At 33.9% G+C, this 22,200-nt stretch overlaps 1 long non-coding RNA gene across 2 annotated transcripts; it reads right to left on the bottom strand.

Moving 5' to 3' along the window:
- Nucleotides 1–2,328: 2,328 nt before the first annotated feature.
- On the bottom strand, nucleotides 2,329–7,352 carry LOC129927248 (uncharacterized). Of its 2 annotated transcripts, none has more exons than XR_008778877.1 (3): nucleotides 7,173–7,352; nucleotides 3,762–3,836; nucleotides 2,329–2,910 (listed from the first exon to the last, which is right to left on the bottom strand). It is a non-coding gene; the product is annotated as an uncharacterized LOC129927248 (long non-coding RNA). The 2 variants fall into 2 exon arrangements; XR_008778884.1 differs by lacking the exon at nucleotides 7,173–7,352 and adding an exon at nucleotides 5,424–5,619.
- Between the last annotated feature and the right edge of the window lie 14,848 nt (nucleotides 7,353–22,200).

Genomic DNA, 22,200 nt, shown 5'->3' with positions numbered 1-22,200 from the left:
CATATCTATCTTAATATCTAGAATCTAGACTTGTGACTCTTTCGGCTTCTGTTGCCAGAGTAATTTCCATGTTTAAACCAATTTTAATTTCTAGATCTACGAAGTTTACACGATTCTTTAAAAAAATTATTTGATTTAAGAAATTGTTGGATAAAATTAAACTTTAAAAAGAATTAAGCAAAGTTATAGATCTCTAGATTCTTATCTACGTAAGACTAATAAGTTCACTTCAGCTGTGAGCCTGTGTTAAAGCGTCCATTGACAATCAATCATATTAGAGAAAAAAATCACGCGAACCAATCGGATTATTCTTGTCTGTAAACAGAAGATATATATATATATATGTCTTAGCAGTTCTTTTTATAGTCAAGAAACGCATTTATATAGGAGGGAAGAAACTTCAAAACTTAAATCATTAATTTCAAAACATGGCGGGCTCCCTTTAACCATTGTGTATGAATATCAAGTAAAAACAATGAATCTTTTGGTCATCATTTTAAGCTCTTATATGACAAGGTGACCATTATTAAATGCATTTTTTACATAAAAAAATAATATTTTTCAATGTAATCATTAAGTAAAATGCGTGCAGCACGGGGCTTTAATGCATGAATGCTTACAAATAGTGGCGTCCCATACACGACAGCAGGATACTGGGGGATAATGTGCTGCTCCATGCAGCCAGTCTGCCAATGTGTGTGTGTGTATGTGTGTGACAGTGTGTGAGGGATATAAATAAGCGAGAAAAAAAAGGAAAGATTACTAAGATGCATCACTTTTTAATTGAAGATTGGGTGGTAGTGCAAAAAAAAATCCACCAATGCACCCACTCATCATTGACAGAAAAAAAAATCCAAATATTATCTATTAAAGGCATTAACTCCATATGACCATAATATATATAAAGGCTAAAAAAAAAGATCGATATCAATTTCCGCCTTATCTTAAAATATTACATGTTGACAGCATCATAAATCAAAATATAACTTCGCAGATATATTTACTAATTTTACTATACGACTAGATATAAGCCTAGATCTATTTTAATTCAATATTTATTTCAACTTTATCTTCATAATAATACATGTCAATAGCACCTTAAATTTTAATCAAATTATAACTTCACAGAACTATTTATGTCTCTAAGTAGACCTTGCTACCACTGGCCAGATTTTTTGCGTTGTCTAGGCGCTGGATCAAGACTAAACGTATTTTCCAAGGGGGGAATAACCTAGTTGATTTTTAATATCGCCAGCTGAAAACTGATATGGAAAAAAACAACAAAAAAAAAAACAGAAATAATAGATTTATATCGCTAGATTATAACTGATAGGAAGAGAATAAGAATAAAACATATAGAAATGCATTGATGCATTTTAAGGTAATAGTTTTTGTTACCTTTTTTCAATCTTATAAATTTTAATCAGCGTGTGCTAAGTCAGGTACAATGCACAGTTAGACACCTAAGTATTGTGCACCTTAATGTGGTTGTCATGGCCAGGGGTGTCAGTGGGGATAAGCTTCCATTGTATATAAAATACTCCTAAAGGCAAGCGTCTCAGATAGCCTCTGACAACCAAGTCCAGCACCTGGCCTTCTCGTGTGGCTTAAATACTAAGCCCGGCAAAACTGCTCTTACTAACAGGTGAAGGCGGATACTTGGCGCCACAAAACCGGGAGCTTCGGGTAGATAGAGCTCGTCAGCCTAGTTAGGCAATTCATCTAGGGGTACTGTGATTTCAAACCCACGCTGCATTGCGGTAACAACCTCAAGGAATAATCAGGAGTGAAGCCCCTTAGGCTTTGGGAGTATAAACCGTGAAATTTACTCCAGCAGCTTCTGCAACTGAGTTGGTGCCAAATGTAACTCGAAGCGTTCTTTTGGATCTCATCAGCAAGGTCGAGAGAGGGACCATGATGCATGAACAGAATAATACAATATTTTGGGTTATAGTGATTTTCAGAATTTTAAGTTTTATCTTAAAATTGATTTTTGCAAAAGATCAAGACAAATATTGTTATAGCTATAAGCAAGAGTAATACATCTTTTTAGAATATAATGTAAAAGCTCTTTTGTCATGCTACTGTACATATTTAAATATCATTCTCACATAGAAATTCTAAATGCATTTCTTTTTGGATAGTAAAAATTACTTTATTATGAAATAAGTACAGAATTATAAAGAGATTTATTTCAAAGCTCTTTATTATCATTGAATAAATTATATTATCTACTCGTAGGAATGAAAAAAAAGTGTGCAGTATAGTTGCTACACAGAAAGACCTACAATTATGTATAATATTACAGAATTACTTATTTACATAACAATAATTTTTAATAAAAAAAAACTGCATTTAAATATTACATAGCATACTAACTATCAGTACCTAAAACGCAATTAAACTATTATTTAATACAAAACTATACGATTGTGCTTTTTATAAGCAAAATTGTAGTCAAACTGAATATCCATTTGATTGGATCAATAAAAATTAACTTATCTTAGAATGGACCTCATTCACCAACATTTAGTCACGTGATCTTATTGATAAAACAATGAAAAAAATTGTCTCGTGACAACCATCATGAATTAAACATGAGATCGTAAATTATATAGAAGAGATAAAGCACCACGTGGCTAAATGTTTTTTGTTTACAATTGGTGAATGAGGTCCATTGAAAACTATCTAAGATTCATAATGCCCCCCATAATGAAGAATAAGAAATTACAGAAATAGTTAAGACTAACATAAGCCTGACAATAAAATGTATAGTTCTTATTTAATTAGCTTTCTTGACATTATTATAATTAAGATACATAAGAAAACATGTAAATTGTCACTAGCTTTAACAAAGCTTCATTGATGTCTTTGTTGATTTGTGGAGAGGTATCAATCTTGGCTAGTATGCTGAAAAAAAATAGAAAAGAATATTTATTAAACTGCTTTATAAATAAATTAAATCCATAACATATATAAATTAAGATGTATGTAATACATATATCAAGATCTACAAAAAAAATATTTGAAAACTAAGGGCTTAATTAAATGACATTATAATATTTTGTTACTCGCCAGCATTGATTATTTCAACCAAACAATTGAAATAGCCTTATTTTTAACTTTTCACAATTTCTTTTTAATTAAGGGCCACCAAATTCACCTTGCCTATGGCATCCAATCACCAAAGGCCAGCACTGCCAGCACAATGGCCATATGCAAATACATTTCCCCAACTAATGTCAGGTACCCATTAAAGTTGGGTGGGTTACTCCGAGGCGCCCTTTTAATTCCTGAATTTTAAAAAAATTCTAATCTTTGCTAGAGACCATAGTCTTGAGTAAACTTAGAAATAAGATGAGATTGTCTAGATGACTAACAAGATCTAGTGACAATCTAGTCTAGAGTCTATTGAAAAATATAGAAATAGAATATATTATTTAGCTTTAGATCTAGAATCTAAAATTATTATATACTCTAATCAAGATTGACTAGATCATGATAGATGAGTAGAGATCTAAATATATGTTCTCTATGTTAGATAATAGTTTTTGCATCCATTTTTTGGTATACACTTCTTTCACCTACTAACTAGATGATTTGGTGGCTGAAGGTTACAACATAAAAACTGGGGTTTTGAATTCCAGGATATTTATGATAATACCAAGTCAACCCAACTCTAATGGGTACCTAAGATCAGTTGAGGAAAAGATAGGTGTAAGACAATACCTTAATAACATTCAGTAATAGTAAATAATTACCTGATGCATGGCTAGTCCAGCTTTCTCTGGAAATGTTCCAGCCCAGTGCACACATCTTCACAATGAATCTAATTACTGCAAAACAAAAGGTAAACTTGCATCATGTGAAATAAAAAATAATTAAATTTTTATTCAACCAATGTCAATATGAAAAGTCATCACAAAAAAAAAAGCAAATTTGGATTATAATAGCTAAAGCAAAAAAAAAATCAAATCTATATAACCAAAAAAAATAAAATATAAGTTTGATTCTGAAAGGCCATAACAAAATAATACAACATAATTCCAGACAGCCACTACAAATAACACAAAAGTCGATTCCAAGCAGTCATAAAGAAAAGTTATCAAGTAGATTCCAAATATTAACTGCCAAAAAATAATCAAGTCAATTCTAAATAACAACAAACAAACAAACAAAAAAATGCAAAAGTCTGATTCCAAACAGCCATCACAAAAAAAAAGCAACTAATTTAAACAACCACTATGAAAAACACAATATCAGACATTGATCATAAAAACACACAAATCCGATGAAAAGCTTAAGTAATATACACATGTTTGATTCTAAACAGCCATCTCCAAAGAAGAAAATGTCAATTCTTTCGCTACTAAAAAACAGCACATGATTCTTTAAAAAAAAAATAAATCCGATACTGAACAATGATCACAAAAAACACACAAGTCTAATTTCAAACAGAGCTCATAAAAAGCCATCACAAAAAAAAAGCACACAAGTCTAATGCAGAACATTGATCACAAAAACGCACAAGTCCAATTTAAAACATTGATAAAAGAAAAACAAACAAATCTGATAAAGAACATCAATTAAAAAAACACATGTCCAAACTGCCATCAATAAAGACCCAAATGTCAATTCAATCAGCCACTACTAAAAAAAGCAGTTGATTAAAAAAAAAAAACAAGTCTTATGTCGAACATTGATCACAAAAAAAACCCACCAGTTTCGAACTCCACACCGATCATAAAAAGGAGGCAAAGTCAGACTTCTAACAGCCGTCACATAAAATAAACAAATAAAAATGCCATTCTAAAAAAACACAAAGTAAATGCACAACTCGGAATGTGAATATCCATCATAGAAAAACACAAGTCTTTTTCAAACAGCCTACACAAAAAAGCAGAAGTATGATTAAAAACAACCATCACAAAAATTTTAATAACCACCAAAAAAAAAATGCGCAAGTCGGATTTCTATTACTGATCATAAAAAGGAACAAGTCCTATTCTGAAAATTGATAATATAATCACACAAGTCCGATTCCAGTCAGCCATTACAAAAAAGCACAATTTCAATTCCAAACAGCCATCACAAAAAAAGCGAATTTCTATTCAAACAGCAACTATACAAAACACGTTGATTCTAAAAAAAAACAAAAAAAAACAACACAAGTCCGATGTTGAACATCAGTTACAAAATAAAAAAATGTCCATTCTAAATAATTATAAAATGAATGCACAAGTTTGATTCCAAACAGCAATCACAAAAAGCATATGTCGATTCAAATAGCCACTACGAAAAACTTGAATGCCAATTCTAAATAACCACATAAAAAAAAAAATTAAAATGTACAAATTCTATTCCGAGCATTAATCACAAAAATGACAAGTAAGAATCAAAATACATTAAATTCTTACCATTACCTATCAATCAGTCTGTTGAACCATGGGTGCACCACACAAGATCTGTCAACAGCCCTTCTATATTCCTCTATGTACTTAGCCCTGGATAAACCATTTCATGGCAAACCTGCACATTCTTTGATATCTTCACATTGCTCTCTGTCTTTCATTCTTCATCCTGGAACTCAACAGTGAATGGACCATAACCCTGGTATTATTTTCTGGAAATAAAAAAAAAAAAAAGTCCCTTAATGTAATTAACACCAATTTTTAATTTTTTTTTTTACTAAATACATTAAATTCTTACCATTACCTATCAATCAGTCTGTTGAACCATGGGGGCACCACACAATATCTGTCATCAGCCTTTCTATATTCCTCTCTGTACTTAGCCCTGGATAAACCATTTCATGGCAGACCTGCACATTCTTTGATGTCTTCACATTGTTCTCTGTCTTTCATTCTTCATCCTGGAACTCAACAGTGAAAGGACCATAACCCTGGTATTATTTTCTGGAAATAAAAAAAGTGATTAAGTCTCTTAATATAATTAAAACCAATTTTTATAATTTTTTTACAAAATACATTAAATTCTTACCATTACCTATCAATCAGTCTGTTGAGCCATGGGGGCACCACACAAGATCTGTCAACAGCCCTTCTATATTCCTCTCTGTACTTAGCCCTGGATAAACCATTTCATGGCAGACCTGCACATTTTTTTAATGTCTTCACATTGCTCTCTGTCTTTCATTCTTCATCCTGGAACTCAACAGTGAAAGGACCATAACCCTGGTATTATTTTCTGGAAATAAGAAAAGTGATTAAGTCTCTTAATGTAATTAACACCAATTTTTATAATTTTTTTTACAAAATACATTAAATTCTTACCATTACCTATCAATCAGTCTGTTGAACCATGGGGGCATCACACAAGATCTGTCAACAGCCCTTCTATATTCCTCTCTGTACTTAGCCCTGGATAAACCATTTCATGGCAGACCTGCACATTCTTTGATGTCTTCACATTGCTCTCTGTCTTCCATTCTTCATCCTGGAACTCAATGGTGAAAGGAGCATGACCCTGGTATTATTTTCTTGAAATAAAAAAAGTGATTAAGTCTCTTAATATAATTAAAACCAATTTTTATAATTTTTTTACAAAATACATTAAATTCTTACCATTACCTATCAATCAGTCTGTTTAACCATGGAGGCACCACACAAGATCTGTCATCAGCCCTTTTATATTCCTCTCTGTACTTAGCCCTGGATAAACCATTTCATGGCAGACCTGCACATTCTTTGATGTCTTCACATTGCTCTCTGTCTTTCATTCTTCATCCTGGAACTCAACAGTGAAAGGACCATAACCCTGGTATTATTTTCTGGAAATAAAAAAAGTGATTAAGTCTCTTAATATAATTAAAACCAATTTTTATAATTTTTTTACAAAATACATTAAATTCTTACCATTACCTATCAATCAGTCTGTTGAGCCATGGGGGCACCACACAAGATCTGTCATCAGCACTTCTATATTCCTCTCTGTACTTAGCCCTGGATAAACCATTTCATGGCAGACCTACACATTCTTTGATATCTTCACAATGCTCTCTGTCTTTCATTCTTCATCCTGGAACTCAACAGTGAAAGGACCATAACCCTGGTATTATTTTCTGGAAATAAAAAAAGTGATTAAGTCTCTTATTATAATTAAAACCAATTTTTATAATTTTTTTACAAAATACATTAAATTCTTACCATTACCTATCAATCAGTCTGTTAAACCATGGGTGCACCACACAAGATCTGTCAACAGCCCTTCTATATTTCTCTCTGTACTTAGCCCTGGATAAACCATTTCATGGCAGACCTGCACATTCTTTGATGTCTTCACATTGCTCTCTGTCTTTCATTCTTCATCCTGGAACTCAACAGTGAAAGGACCATAACCCTGGTATTATTTTCTGGAAATAAAAAAAGTGATTAAGTCCCTTAATGTAATTAACACCAATTTTTAATTTTTTTTTTTACTAAATACATTAAATTCTTATCATTACCTATCAATCAGTCTGTTGAACCATGGGGGCACCACACAAGATCTGTCATCAGCCCTTCTATATTCCTCTCTGTACTTAGCCCTGGATAAACCATTTCATGGCAGACCTGCACATTCTTTGATGTCTTCACATTGCTCTCTGTCTTTCATTCTTCATCCTGGAACTCAACAGTGAAAGGACCATAACCCTGGTATTATTTTCTGGAAATAAAAAAAAAGATTAAGTCTCTTAATATAATTAAAACAAATTTTTATAATTTTTTTACAAAATACATTAAATTCTTACCATTACCTATCAATCAGTCTGTTGAGCCATAGGGGCATTACACAAGATCTGTCATCAGCCCTTCTATATTCCTCTCTGTACTTAGCCCTGGATAAACCATTTCATGGCAGACCTGCACATTCTTTGATATCTTCACATTTCTCTCTCTTTCATTCTTCATCCTGGAACTCAACGGTGAAAGGAGCATAACCCTGGTATTAATTTCTGGAAATAAAAAAAGAGTGATTAAGTCTCTTAATGTAATTAACACCTATTTTTTAAATTTTCCTTACTAAATACATTAAATTTTTACCATTACCTATCAATCAGTCTGTTGAGCCATGGGGGCACCACACAAGATCTGTCATCAGCCATTCTATATTCCTCTCTGTACTTAGCCCTGGATAAACCATTTCATGGCAGACCTGCACATTCTTTGATGTCTTCACATTGCTCTCTGTCTTTCATTCTTCATCCTGGAACTCAACAGTGAAAGGACCATAACCCTGGTATTATTTTCTGGAAATAAAAAAAGTGATTAAGTCCCTTAATGTAATTAACACCAATTTTTAATTATTTTTTTTACTAAATACATTAAATTCTTACCATTACCTATCAATCAGTCTGTTGAACCATGGGGGCACCACACAAGATCTGTCATCAGCCCTTCTATATTCCTCTCTGTACTTAGCCCTGGATAAACCATTTCATGGCAGACCTGCACATTCTTTGATGTCTTCACATTGTTCTCTGTCTTTCATTCTTCATCCTGGAACTCAACAGTGAAAGGACCATAACCCTGGTATTATTTTCTGGAAATAAAAAAAGTGATTAAGTCTCTTAATATAATTAAAACCAATTTTTATAATTTTTTTACAAAATACATTAAATTCTTACCATTACCTATCAATCAGTCTGTTGAGCCATGGGGGCACCACACAAGATCTGTCAACAGCCCTTCTATATTCCTCTCTGTACTTAGCCCTGGATAAACCATTTCATGGCAGACCTGCACATTTTTTTAATGTCTTCACATTGCTCTCTGTCTTTCATTCTTCATCCTGGAACTCAACAGTGAAAGGACCATAACCCTGGTATTATTTTCTGGAAATAAGAAAAGTGATTAAGTCTCTTAATGTAATTAACACCAATTTTTATAATTTTTTTTACAAAATACATTAAATTCTTACCATTACCTATCAATCAGTCTGTTGAACCATGGGGGCATCACACAAGATCTGTCAACAGCCCTTCTATATTCCTCTCTGTACTTAGCCCTGGATAAACCATTTCATGGCAGACCTGCACATTCTTTGATGTCTTCACATTGCTCTCTGTCTTCCATTCTTCATCCTGGAACTCAATGGTGAAAGGAGCATGACCCTGGTATTATTTTCTTGAAATAAAAAAAGTGATTAAGTCTCTTAATATAATTAAAACCAATTTTTATAATTTTTTTACAAAATACATTAAATTCTTACCATTACCTATCAATCAGTCTGTTTAACCATGGAGGCACCACACAAGATCTGTCATCAGCCCTTTTATATTCCTCTCTGTACTTAGCCCTGGATAAACCATTTCATGGCAGACCTGCACATTCTTTGATGTCTTCACATTGCTCTCTGTCTTTCATTCTTCATCCTGGAACTCAACAGTGAAAGGACCATAACCCTGGTATTATTTTCTGGAAATAAAAAAAGTGATTAAGTCTCTTAATATAATTAAAACCAATTTTTATAATTTTTTTACAAAATACATTAAATTCTTACCATTACCTATCAATCAGTCTGTTGAGCCATGGGGGCACCACACAAGATCTGTCATCAGCACTTCTATATTCCTCTCTGTACTTAGCCCTGGATAAACCATTTCATGGCAGACCTACACATTCTTTGATATCTTCACAATGCTCTCTGTCTTTCATTCTTCATCCTGGAACTCAACAGTGAAAGGACCATAACCCTGGTATTATTTTCTGGAAATAAAAAAAGTGATTAAGTCTCTTATTATAATTAAAACCAATTTTTATAATTTTTTTACAAAATACATTAAATTCTTACCATTACCTATCAATCAGTCTGTTAAACCATGGGTGCACCACACAAGATCTGTCAACAGCCCTTCTATATTTCTCTCTGTACTTAGCCCTGGATAAACCATTTCATGGCAGACCTGCACATTCTTTGATGTCTTCACATTGCTCTCTGTCTTTCATTCTTCATCCTGGAACTCAACAGTGAAAGGACCATAACCCTGGTATTATTTTCTGGAAATAAAAAAAGTGATTAAGTCCCTTAATGTAATTAACACCAATTTTTAATTTTTTTTTTTTACTAAATACATTAAATTCTTATCATTACCTATCAATCAGTCTGTTGAACCATGGGGGCACCACACAAGATCTGTCATCAGCCCTTCTATATTCCTCTCTGTACTTAGCCCTGGATAAACCATTTCATGGCAGACCTGCACATTCTTTGATGTCTTCACATTGCTCTCTGTCTTTCATTCTTCATCCTGGAACTCAACAGTGAAAGGACCATAACCCTGGTATTATTTTCTGGAAATAAAAAAAAAGATTAAGTCTCTTAATATAATTAAAACAAATTTTTATAATTTTTTTACAAAATACATTAAATTCTTACCATTACCTATCAATCAGTCTGTTGAGCCATAGGGGCATTACACAAGATCTGTCATCAGCCCTTCTATATTCCTCTCTGTACTTAGCCCTGGATAAACCATTTCATGGCAGACCTGCACATTCTTTGATATCTTCACATTTCTCTCTCTTTCATTCTTCATCCTGGAACTCAACGGTGAAAGGAGCATAACCCTGGTATTAATTTCTGGAAATAAAAAAAGAGTGATTAAGTCTCTTAATGTAATTAACACCTATTTTTTAAATTTTCCTTACTAAATACATTAAATTTTTACCATTACCTATCAATCAGTCTGTTGAGCCATGGGGGCACCACACAAGATCTGTCATCAGCCATTCTATATTCCTCTCTGTACTTAGCCCTGGATAAACCATTTCATGGCAGACCTGCACATTCTTTGATGTCTTCACATTGCTCTCTGTCTTTCATTCTTCATCCTGGAACTCAACAGTGAAAGGACCATAACCCTGGTATTATTTTCTGGAAATAAAAAAAGTGATTAAGTCCCTTAATGTAATTAACACCAATTTTTATAATTTTTTTTACTAAATACATTAAATTCTTACCATTACCTATCAATCAGTCTGTTGAACCATGGGGGCACCACACAAGATCTGTCATCAGCCCTTCTATATTCCTCTCTGTACTTAGCCCTGGATAAACCATTTCATGGCAGACCTGCACATTCTTTGATGTCTTCACATTGTTCTCTGTCTTTCATTCTTCATCCTGGAACTCAACAGTGAAAGGACCATAACCCTGGTATTATTTTCTGGAAATAAAAAAAGTGATTAAGTCTCTTAATATAATTAAAACCAATTTTTATAATTTTTTTACAAAATACATTAAATTCTTACCATTACCTATCAATCAGTCTGTTGAGCCATGGGGGCACCACACAAGATCTGTCAACAGCCCTTCTATATTCCTCTCTGTACTTAGCCCTGGATAAACCATTTCATGGCAGACCTGCACATTTTTTTAATGTCTTCACATTGCTCTCTGTCTTTCATTCTTCATCCTGGAACTCAACAGTGAAAGGACCATAACCCTGGTATTATTTTCTGGAAATAAGAAAAGTGATTAAGTCTCTTAATGTAATTAACACCAATTTTTATAATTTTTTTTACAAAATACATTAAATTCTTACCATTACCTATCAATCAGTCTGTTGAACCATGGGGGCATCACACAAGATCTGTCAACAGCCCTTCTATATTCCTCTCTGTACTTAGCCCTGGATAAACCATTTCATGGCAGACCTGCACATTCTTTGATGTCTTCACATTGCTCTCTGTCTTCCATTCTTCATCCTGGAACTCAATGGTGAAAGGAGCATGACCCTGGTATTATTTTCTTGAAATAAAAAAAGTGATTAAGTCTCTTAATATAATTAAAACCAATTTTTATAATTTTTTTACAAAATACATTAAATTCTTACCATTACCTATCAATCAGTCTGTTTAACCATGGAGGCACCACACAAGATCTGTCATCAGCCCTTTTATATTCCTCTCTGTACTTAGCCCTGGATAAACCATTTCATGGCAGACCTGCACATTCTTTGATGTCTTCACATTGCTCTCTGTCTTTCATTCTTCATCCTGGAACTCAACAGTGAAAGGACCATAACCCTGGTATTATTTTCTGGAAATAAAAAAAGTGATTAAGTCTCTTAATATAATTAAAACCAATTTTTATAATTTTTTTACAAAATACATTAAATTCTTACCATTACCTATCAATCAGTCTGTTGAGCCATGGGGGCACCACACAAGATCTGTCATCAGCACTTCTATATTCCTCTCTGTACTTAGCCCTGGATAAACCATTTCATGGCAGACCTACACATTCTTTGATATCTTCACAATGCTCTCTGTCTTTCATTCTTCATCCTGGAACTCAACAGTGAAAGGACCATAACCCTGGTATTATTTTCTGGAAATAAAAAAAGTGATTAAGTCTCTTATTATAATTAAAACCAATTTTTATAATTTTTTTACAAAATACATTAAATTCTTACCATTACCTATCAATCAGTCTGTTAAACCATGGGTGCACCACACAAGATCTGTCAACAGCCCTTCTATATTTCTCTCTGTACTTAGCCCTGGATAAACCATTTCATGGCAGACCTGCACATTCTTTGATGTCTTCACATTGCTCTCTGTCTTTCATTCTTCATCCTGGAACTCAACAGTGAAAGGACCATAACCCTGGTATTATTTTCTGGAAATAAAAAAAGTGATTAAGTCCCTTAATGTAATTAACACCAATTTTTAATTTTTTTTTTTACTAAATACATTAAATTCTTATCATTACCTATCAATCAGTCTGTTGAACCATGGGGGCACCACACAAGATCTGTCATCAGCCCTTCTATATTCCTCTCTGTACTTAGCCCTGGATAAACCATTTCATGGCAGACCTGCACATTCTTTGATGTCTTCACATTGCTCTCTGTCTTTCATTCTTCATCCTGGAACTCAACAGTGAAAGGACCATAACCCTGGTATTATTTTCTGGAAATAAAAAAAAAGATTAAGTCTCTTAATATAATTAAAACAAATTTTTATAATTTTTTTACAAAATACATTAAATTCTTACCATTACCTATCAATCAGTCTGTTGAGCCAAAGGGGCATTACACAAGATCTGTCATCAGCCCTTCTATATTCCTCTCTGTACTTAGCCCTGGATAAACCATTTCATGGCAGACCTGCACATTCTTTGATATCTTCACATTTCTCTCTCTTTCATTCTTCATCCTGGAACTCAACGGTGAAAGGAGCATAACCCTGGTATTAATTTCTGGAAATAAAAAAAGAGTGATTAAGTCTCTTAATGTAATTAACACCTATTTTTTAAATTTTCCTTACTAAATACATTAAATTTTTACCATTACCTATCAATCAGTCTGTTGAGCCATGGGGGCACCACACAAGATCTGTCATCAGCCATTCTATATTCCTCTCTGTACTTAGCCCTGGATAAACCATTTCATGGCAGACCTGCACATTCTTTGATGTCTTCACATTGCTCTCTGTCTTTCATTCTTCATCCTGGAACTCAACAGTGAAAGGACCATAACCCTGGTATTATTTTCTGGAAATAAAAAAAGTGATTAAGTCCCTTAATGTAATTAACACCAATTTTTAATTATTTTTTTTACTAAATACATTAAATTCTTACCATTACCTATCAATCAGTCTGTTGAACCATGGGGGCACCACACAAGATCTGTCATCAGCCCTTCTATATTCCTCTCTGTACTTAGCCCTGGATAAACCATTTCATGGCAGACCTGCACATTCTTTGATGTCTTCACATTGTTCTCTGTCTTTCATTCTTCATCCTGGAACTCAACAGTGAAAGGACCATAACCCTGGTATTATTTTCTGGAAATAAAAAAAGTGATTAAGTCTCTTAATATAATTAAAACCAATTTTTATAATTTTTTTACAAAATACATTAAATTCTTACCATTACCTATCAATCAGTCTGTTGAGCCATGGGGGCACCACACAAGATCTGTCAACAGCCCTTCTATATTCCTCTCTGTACTTAGCCCTGGATAAACCATTTCATGGCAGACCTGCACATTTTTTTAATGTCTTCACATTGCTCTCTGTCTTTCATTCTTCATCCTGGAACTCAACAGTGAAAGGACCATAACCCTGGTATTATTTTCTGGAAATAAGAAAAGTGATTAAGTCTCTTAATGTAATTAACACCAATTTTTATAATTTTTTTTACAAAATACATTAAATTCTTACCATTACCTATCAATCAGTCTGTTGAACCATGGGGGCATCACACAAGATCTGTCAACAGCCCTTCTATATTCCTCTCTGTACTTAGCCCTGGATAAACCATTTCATGGCAGACCTGCACATTCTTTGATGTCTTCACATTGCTCTCTGTCTTCCATTCTTCATCCTGGAACTCAATGGTGAAAGGAGCATGATTCTGGTATTATTTTCTTGAAATAAAAGAAGTGATTAAGTCTCTTAATATAATTAAAACCAATTTTTATAATTTTTTTACAAAATACATTAAATTCTTACCATTACCTATCAATCAGTCTGTTTAACCATGGAGGCACCACACAAGATCTGTCATCAGCCCTTTTATATTCCTCTCTGTACTTAGCCCTGGATAAACCATTTCATGGCAGACCTGCACATTCTTTGATGTCTTCACATTGCTCTCTGTCTTTCATTCTTCATCCTGGAACTCAACAGTGAAAGGACCATAACCCTGGTATTATTTTCTGGAAATAAAAAAAGTGATTAAGTCTCTTAATATAATTAAAACCAATTTTTATAATTTTTTTACAAAATACATTAAATTCTTACCATTACCTATCAATCAGTCTGTTGAGCCATGGGGGCACCACACAAGATCTGTCATCAGCACTTCTATATTCCTCTCTGTACTTAGCCCTGGATAAACCATTTCATAGCAGACCTACACATTCTTTGATATCTTCACAATGCTCTCTGTCTTTCATTCTTCATCCTGGAACTCAACAGTGAAAGGACCATAACCCTGGTATTATTTTCTGGAAATAAGAAAAGTGATTAAGTCTCTTAATGTAATTAACACCAATTTTTATAATTTTTTTTACAAAATACATTAAATTCTTACCATTACCTATCAATCAGTCTGTTGAACCATGGGGGCATCACACAAGATCTGTCAACAGCCCTTCTATATTCCTCTCTGTACTTAGCCCTGGATAAACCATTTCATGGCAGACCTGCACATTCTTTGATGTCTTCACATTGCTCTCTGTCTTCCATTCTTCATCCTGGAACTCAATGGTGAAAGGAGCATGACCCTGGTATTATTTTCTTGAAATAAAAGAAGTGATTAAGTCTCTTAATATAATTAAAACCAATTTTTATAATTTTTTTACAAAATACATTAAATTCTTACCATTACCTATCAATCAGTCTGTTTAACCATGGAGGCACCACACAAGATCTGTCATCAGCCCTTTTATATTCCTCTCTGTACTTAGCCCTGGATAAACCATTTCATGGCAGACCTGCACATTCTTTGATGTCTTCACATTGCTCTCTGTCTTTCATTCTTCATCCTGGAACTCAACAGTGAAAGGACCATAACCCTGGTATTATTTTCTGGAAATAAAAAAAGTGATTAAGTCTCTTAATATAATTAAAACCAATTTTTATAATTTTTTTACAAAATACATTAAATTCTTACCATTACCTATCAATCAGTCTGTTTAACCATGGAGGCACCACACAAGATCTGTCATCAGCCCTTTTATATTCCTCTCTGTACTTAGCCCTGGATAAACCATTTCATGGCAGACCTGCACATTCTTTGATGTCTTCACATTGCTCTCTGTCTTTCATTCTTCATCCTGGAACTCAACAGTGAAAGGACCATAACCCTGGTATTATTTTCTGGAAATAAAAAAAGTGATTAAGTCTCTTAATATAATTAAAACCAATTTTTATAATTTTTTTACAAAATACATTAAATTCTTACCATTACCTATCAATCAGTCTGTTGAGCCATGGGGGCACCACACAAGATCTGTCATCAGCACTTCTATATTCCTCTCTGTACTTAGCCCTGGATAAACCATTTCATGGCAGACCTACACATTCTTTGATATCTTCACAATGCTCTCTGTCTTTCATTCTTCATCCTGGAACTCAACAGTGAAAGGACCATAACCCTGGTATTATTTTCTGGAAATAAAAAAAGTGATTAAGTCTCTTATTATAATTAAAACCAATTTTTATAATTTTTTTACAAAATACATTAAATTCTTACCATTACCTATCAATCAGTCTGTTAAACCATGGGTGCACCACACAAGATCTGTCAACAGCCCTTCTATATTTCTCTCTGTACTTAGCCCTGGATAAACCATTTCATGGCAGACCTGCACATTCTTTGATGTCTTCACATTGCTCTCTGTCTTTCATTCTTCATCCTGGAACTCAACAGTGAAAGGACCATAACCCTGGTATTATTTTCTGGAAATAAAAAAAGTGATTAAGTCCCTTAATGTAATTAACACCAATTTTTAATTTTTTTTTTACTAAATACATTAAATTCTTATCATTACCTATCAATCAGTCTGTTGAACCATGGGGGCACCACACAAGATCTGTCATCAGCCCTTCTATATTCCTCTCTGTACTTAGCCCTGGATAAACCATTTCATGGCAGACCTGCACATTCTTTGATGTCTTCACATTGCTCTCTGTCTTTCATTCTTCATCCTGGAACTCAACAGTGAAAGGACCATAACCCTGGTATTATTTTCTGGAAATAAAAAAAAAGATTAAGTCTCTTAATATAATTAAAACAAATTTTTATAATTTTTTTACAAAATACATTAAATTCTTACCATTACCTATCAATCAGTCTGTTGAGCCATAGGGGCATTACACAAGATCTGTCATCAGCCCTTCTATATTCCTCTCTGTACTTAGCCCTGGATAAACCATTTCATGGCAGACCTGCACATTCTTTGATATCTTCACATTTCTCTCTCTTTCATTCTTCATCCTGGAACTCAACGGTGAAAGGAGCATAACCCTGGTATTAATTTCTTTAAATAAAAAAAGAGTGATTAAGTCTCTTAATGTAATTAACACCTATTTTTTAAATTTTCCTTACTAAATACATTAAATTTTTACCATTACCTATCAATCAGTCTGTTGAGCCATGGGGGCACCACACAAGATCTGTCATCAGCCATTCTATATTCCTCTCTGTACTTAGCCCTGGATAAACCATTTCATGGCAGACCTGCACATTCTTTGATGTCTTCACATTGCTCTCTGTCTTTCATTCTTCATCCTGGAACTCAACAGTGAAAGGACCATAACCCTGGTATTATTTTCTGGAAATAAAAAAAGTGATTAAGTCCCTTAATGTAATTAACACCAATTTTTAATTATTTTTTTTACTAAATACATTAAATTCTTACCATTACCTATCAATCAGTCTGTTGAACCATGGGGGCACCACACAAGATCTGTCATCAGCCCTTCTATATTCCTCTCTGTACTTAGCCCTGGATAAACCATTTCATGGCAGACCTGCACATTCTTTGATGTCTTCACATTGTTCTCTGTCTTTCATTCTTCATCCTGGAACTCAACAGTGAAAGGACCATAACCCTGGTATTTTTTTCTGGAAATAAAAAAAGTGATTAAGTCTCTTAATATAATTAAAACCAATTTTTATAATTTTTTTACAAAATACATTAAATTCTTACCATTACCTATCAATCAGTCTGTTGAGCCATGGGGGCACCACACAAGATCTGTCAACAGCCCTTCTATATTCCTCTCTGTACTTAGCCCTGGATAAACCATTTCATGGCAGACCTGCACATTTTTTTAATGTCTTCACATTGCTCTCTGTCTTTCATTCTTCATCCTGGAACTCAACAGTGAAAGGACCATAACCCTGGTATTATTTTCTGGAAATAAGAAAAGTGATTAAGTCTCTTAATGTAATTAACACCAATTTTTATAATTTTTTTTACAAAATACATTAAATTCTTACCATTACCTATCAATCAGTCTGTTGAACCATGGGGGCATCACACAAGATCTGTCAACAGCCCTTCTATATTCCTCTCTGTACTTAGCCCTGGATAAACCATTTCATGGCAGACCTGCACATTCTTTGATGTCTTCACATTGCTCTCTGTCTTCCATTCTTCATCCTGGAACTCAATGGTGAAAGGAGCATGACCCTGGTATTATTTTCTTGAAATAAAAGAAGTGATTAAGTCTCTTAATATAATTAAAACCAATTTTTATAATTTTTTTACAAAATACATTAAATTCTTACCATTACCTATCAATCAGTCTGTTTAACCATGGAGGCACCACACAAGATCTGTCATCAGCCCTTTTATATTCCTCTCTGTACTTAGCCCTGGATAAACCATTTCATGGCAGACCTGCACATTCTTTGATGTCTTCACATTGCTCTCTGTCTTTCATTCTTCATCCTGGAACTCAACAGTGAAAGGACCATAACCCTGGTATTATTTTCTGGAAATAAAAAAAGTGATTAAGTCTCTTAATATAATTAAAACCAATTTTAATAATTTTTTTACAAAATACATTAAATTCTTAACATTACCTATCAATCAGTCTGTTGAGCCATGGGGGCACCACACAAGATCTGTCATCAGCACTTCTATATTCCTCTCTGTACTTAGCCCTGGATAAACCATTTCATGGCAGACCTACACATTCTTTGATATCTTCACAATGCTCTCTGTCTTTCATTCTTCATCCTGGAACTCAACAGTGAAAGGACCATAACCCTGGTATTATTTTCTGGAAATAAAAAAAGTGATTAAGTCTCTTATTATAATTAAAACCAATTTTTATAATTTTTTTACAAAATACATTAAATTCTTACCATTACCTATCAATCAGTCTGTTAAACCATGGGTGCACCACACAAGATCTGTCAACAGCCCTTCTATATTTCTCTCTGTACTTAGCCCTGGATAAACTATTTCATGGCAGACCTGCACATTCTTTGATGTCTTCACATTGCTCTCTGTCTTTCATTCTTCATCCTGGAACTCAACAGTGAAAGGACCATAACCCTGGTATTATTTTCCGGAAATAAAAAAAGTGATTAAGTCCCTTAATGTAATTAACACCAATTTTTAATTTTTTTTTTTACTAAATACATTAAATTCTTATCATTACCTATCAATCAGTCTGTTGAACCATGGGGGCACCACACAAGATCTGTCATCAGCCCTTCTATATTCCTCTCTGTACTTAGCCCTGGATAAACCATTTCATGGCAGACCTGCACATTCTTTGATGTCTTCACATTGCTCTCTGTCTTTCATTCTTCATCCTGGAACTCAACAGTGAAAGGACCATAACCCTGGTATTATTTTCTGGAAATAAAAAAAGTGATTAAGTCTCTTAATATAATTAAAACCAATTTTTATAATTTTTTTACAAAATACATTAAATTCTTACCATTACCTATCAATCAGTCTGTTGAGCCATGGGGGCACCACACAAGATCTGTCAACAGCCCTTCTATATTCCTATCTGTACTTAGCCCTGGATAAACCATTTCATGGCAGACCTGCACATTTTTTTGATGTCTTCACATTGCTCTCTGTCTTTCATTCTTCATCCTGGAACTCAACAGTGAAAGGACCATAACCCTGGTATTATTTTCTGGAAATAAAAAAAATGATTAAGTCTCTTAATATAATTAAAACCAATTTTTATAATTTTTTTACAAAATACATTAAATTCTTACCATTACCTATCAATCAGTCTGTTTAACCATGGAGGCACCACACAAGATCTGTCATCAGCCCTTCTATATTCCTCTCTGTACTTAGCCCTGGATAAACCATTTCATGGCAGACCTGCACATTCTTTGATGTCTTCACATTGCTCTCTGTCTTTCATTCTTCATCCTGGAACTCAACAGTGAAAGGACCATAACCCTGGTATTATTTTCTGGAAATAAAAAAAGTGATTAAGTCTCTTAATGTAATTAACACCAATTTTTATAATTTTTTTACAAAATACATTAAATTCTTACCATTACCTATCAATCAGTCTGTTGAACCATGGGGGCTCCACACAAGATCTGTCAACAGCCCTTCTATATTCCTCTCTGTACTTAGCCCTGGATAAACCATTTCATGGCAGACCTGCACATTCTTTGATGTCTTCACATTGCTCTCTGTCTTTCATTCTTCATCCTGGAACTCAACGGTGAAAGGACCATAACCCTGGTATTATTTTCTGGAAATAAAAAAAGTGATTAAGTCTCTTAATATAATTAAAACCAATTTTTATAATTTTTTTACAAAATACATTAAATTCTTACCATTACCTATCAATCAGTCTGTTGAGCCATGGGGGCACCACACAAGATCTGTCAACAGCCCTTCTATATTCCTATCTGTACTTAGCCCTGGATAAACCATTTCATGGCAGACCTGCACATTTTTTTGATGTCTTCACATTGCTCTCTGTCTTTCATTCTTCATCCTGGAACTCAACAGTGAAAGGACCATAACCCTGGTATTATTTTCTGTCTGGAAATAAAAAAAATGATTAAGTCTCTTAATATAATTAAAACCAATTTTTATATTTTTTTTTACAAAATACATTAAATTCTTACCATTACCTATCAATCAGTCTGTTTAACCATGGAGGCACCACACAAGATCTGTCATCAGCCCTTCTATATTCCTCTCTGTACTTAGCCCTGGATAAAACTTTTCATGGCAGACCTGCACATTCTTTGATGTCTTCACATTGCTCTCTGTCTTTCATTCTTCATCCTGGAACTCAACAGTGAAAGGACCATAACCCTGGTATTATTTTCTGGAAATAAAAAAGTGATTAAGTCTCTTAATATAATTAAAACCAATTTTTATAATTTTTTTACAAAATACATTAAATTCTTACCATTACCTATCAATCAGTCTGTTGAGCCATGGGGGCACCACACAAGATCTGTCATCAGCCCTTCTATATTCCTCTCTGTACTTAGCCCTGGATAAACCATTTCATGGCAGACCTGCACATTCTTTGATATCTTCACATTGCTCTCTGTCTTTCATTCTTCATCCTGGAACTCAACGGTGAAAGGAGCATAGCCCTGGTATTATTTTCTGGAAATAAAAAAAGAGTGATTAAGTCCCTTAATGTAATTAACATCAATTTTTAATTTTTTTTTTACTAAATACATTAAATTCTTACCATTACCTATCAATCAGTCTGTTGAACCATGGAGGCACCACACAAGATCTGTCATCAGCCCTTCTATATTCCTCTCTGTACTTAGCCCTGGATAAACCATTTAATGGCAGACCTGCACATTCTTTGATGTCTTCACATTGCTCTCTGTCTTTCATTTTTCATCCTGGAACTCAACAGTGAAAGGACCATAACCCTGGTATTATTTTCTGGAAATAAAAAAAGTGATTAAGTCTCTTATTATAATTAAAACCAATTTTTATAATTTTTTTACAAAATACATTAAATTCTTACCATTACCTATCAATCAGTCTGTTGAGCCATGGGGGCACCACACAAGATCTGTCAACAGCCCTTCTATATTCCTCTCTGTACTTAGCCCTGGATAAACCATTTCATGGCAGACCTGCACATTCTTTGATGTCTTCACATTGCTTTCTGTCTTTCATTCTTCATCCTGGAACTCAACAGTGAAAGGACCATAACCCTGGTATTATTTTCTGGAAATAAAAAAAGTGATTAAGTCTCTTAATATAATTAAAACCAATTTTTATAATTTTTTTACAAAATACATTAAATTTTTACCATTACCTATCAATCAGTCTGTTTAACCATGGAGGCACCACACAAGATCTGTCATCAGCCCTTCTATATTCCTCTCTGTACTTAGCTCTGGATAAACCATTTCATGGCAGACCTGCACATGCTTTGATGTCTTCACATTGCTCTCTGTCTTTCATTCTTCATCCTGGAACTCAACAGTGAAAGGACCATAACCCTGGTATTATTTTCTGGAAATAAAAAAAGTGATTAAGTCTCTTAATGTAATTAACACCAATTTTTATAATTTTTTTACAAAATACATTAAATTCTTACCATTACCTATCAATCAGTCTGTTGAACCATGGGGGCACCACACAAGATCTGTCAACAGCCCTTCTATATTCCTCTCTGTACTTAGCCCTGGATAAACCATTTCATGGCAGACCTGCACATTCTTTGATGTCTTCACATTGCTCTCTGTCTTTCA

The sequence above is a fragment of the Biomphalaria glabrata genome, chromosome 1 (assembly GCF_947242115.1).
Source record: "Biomphalaria glabrata chromosome 1, xgBioGlab47.1, whole genome shotgun sequence".
NCBI lineage: Eukaryota > Metazoa > Mollusca > Gastropoda > Planorbidae > Biomphalaria > Biomphalaria glabrata.
The sequence above is the reverse complement of the archived record's forward strand: the minus strand, read 5'-3'. Positions and strand labels throughout refer to the sequence as shown.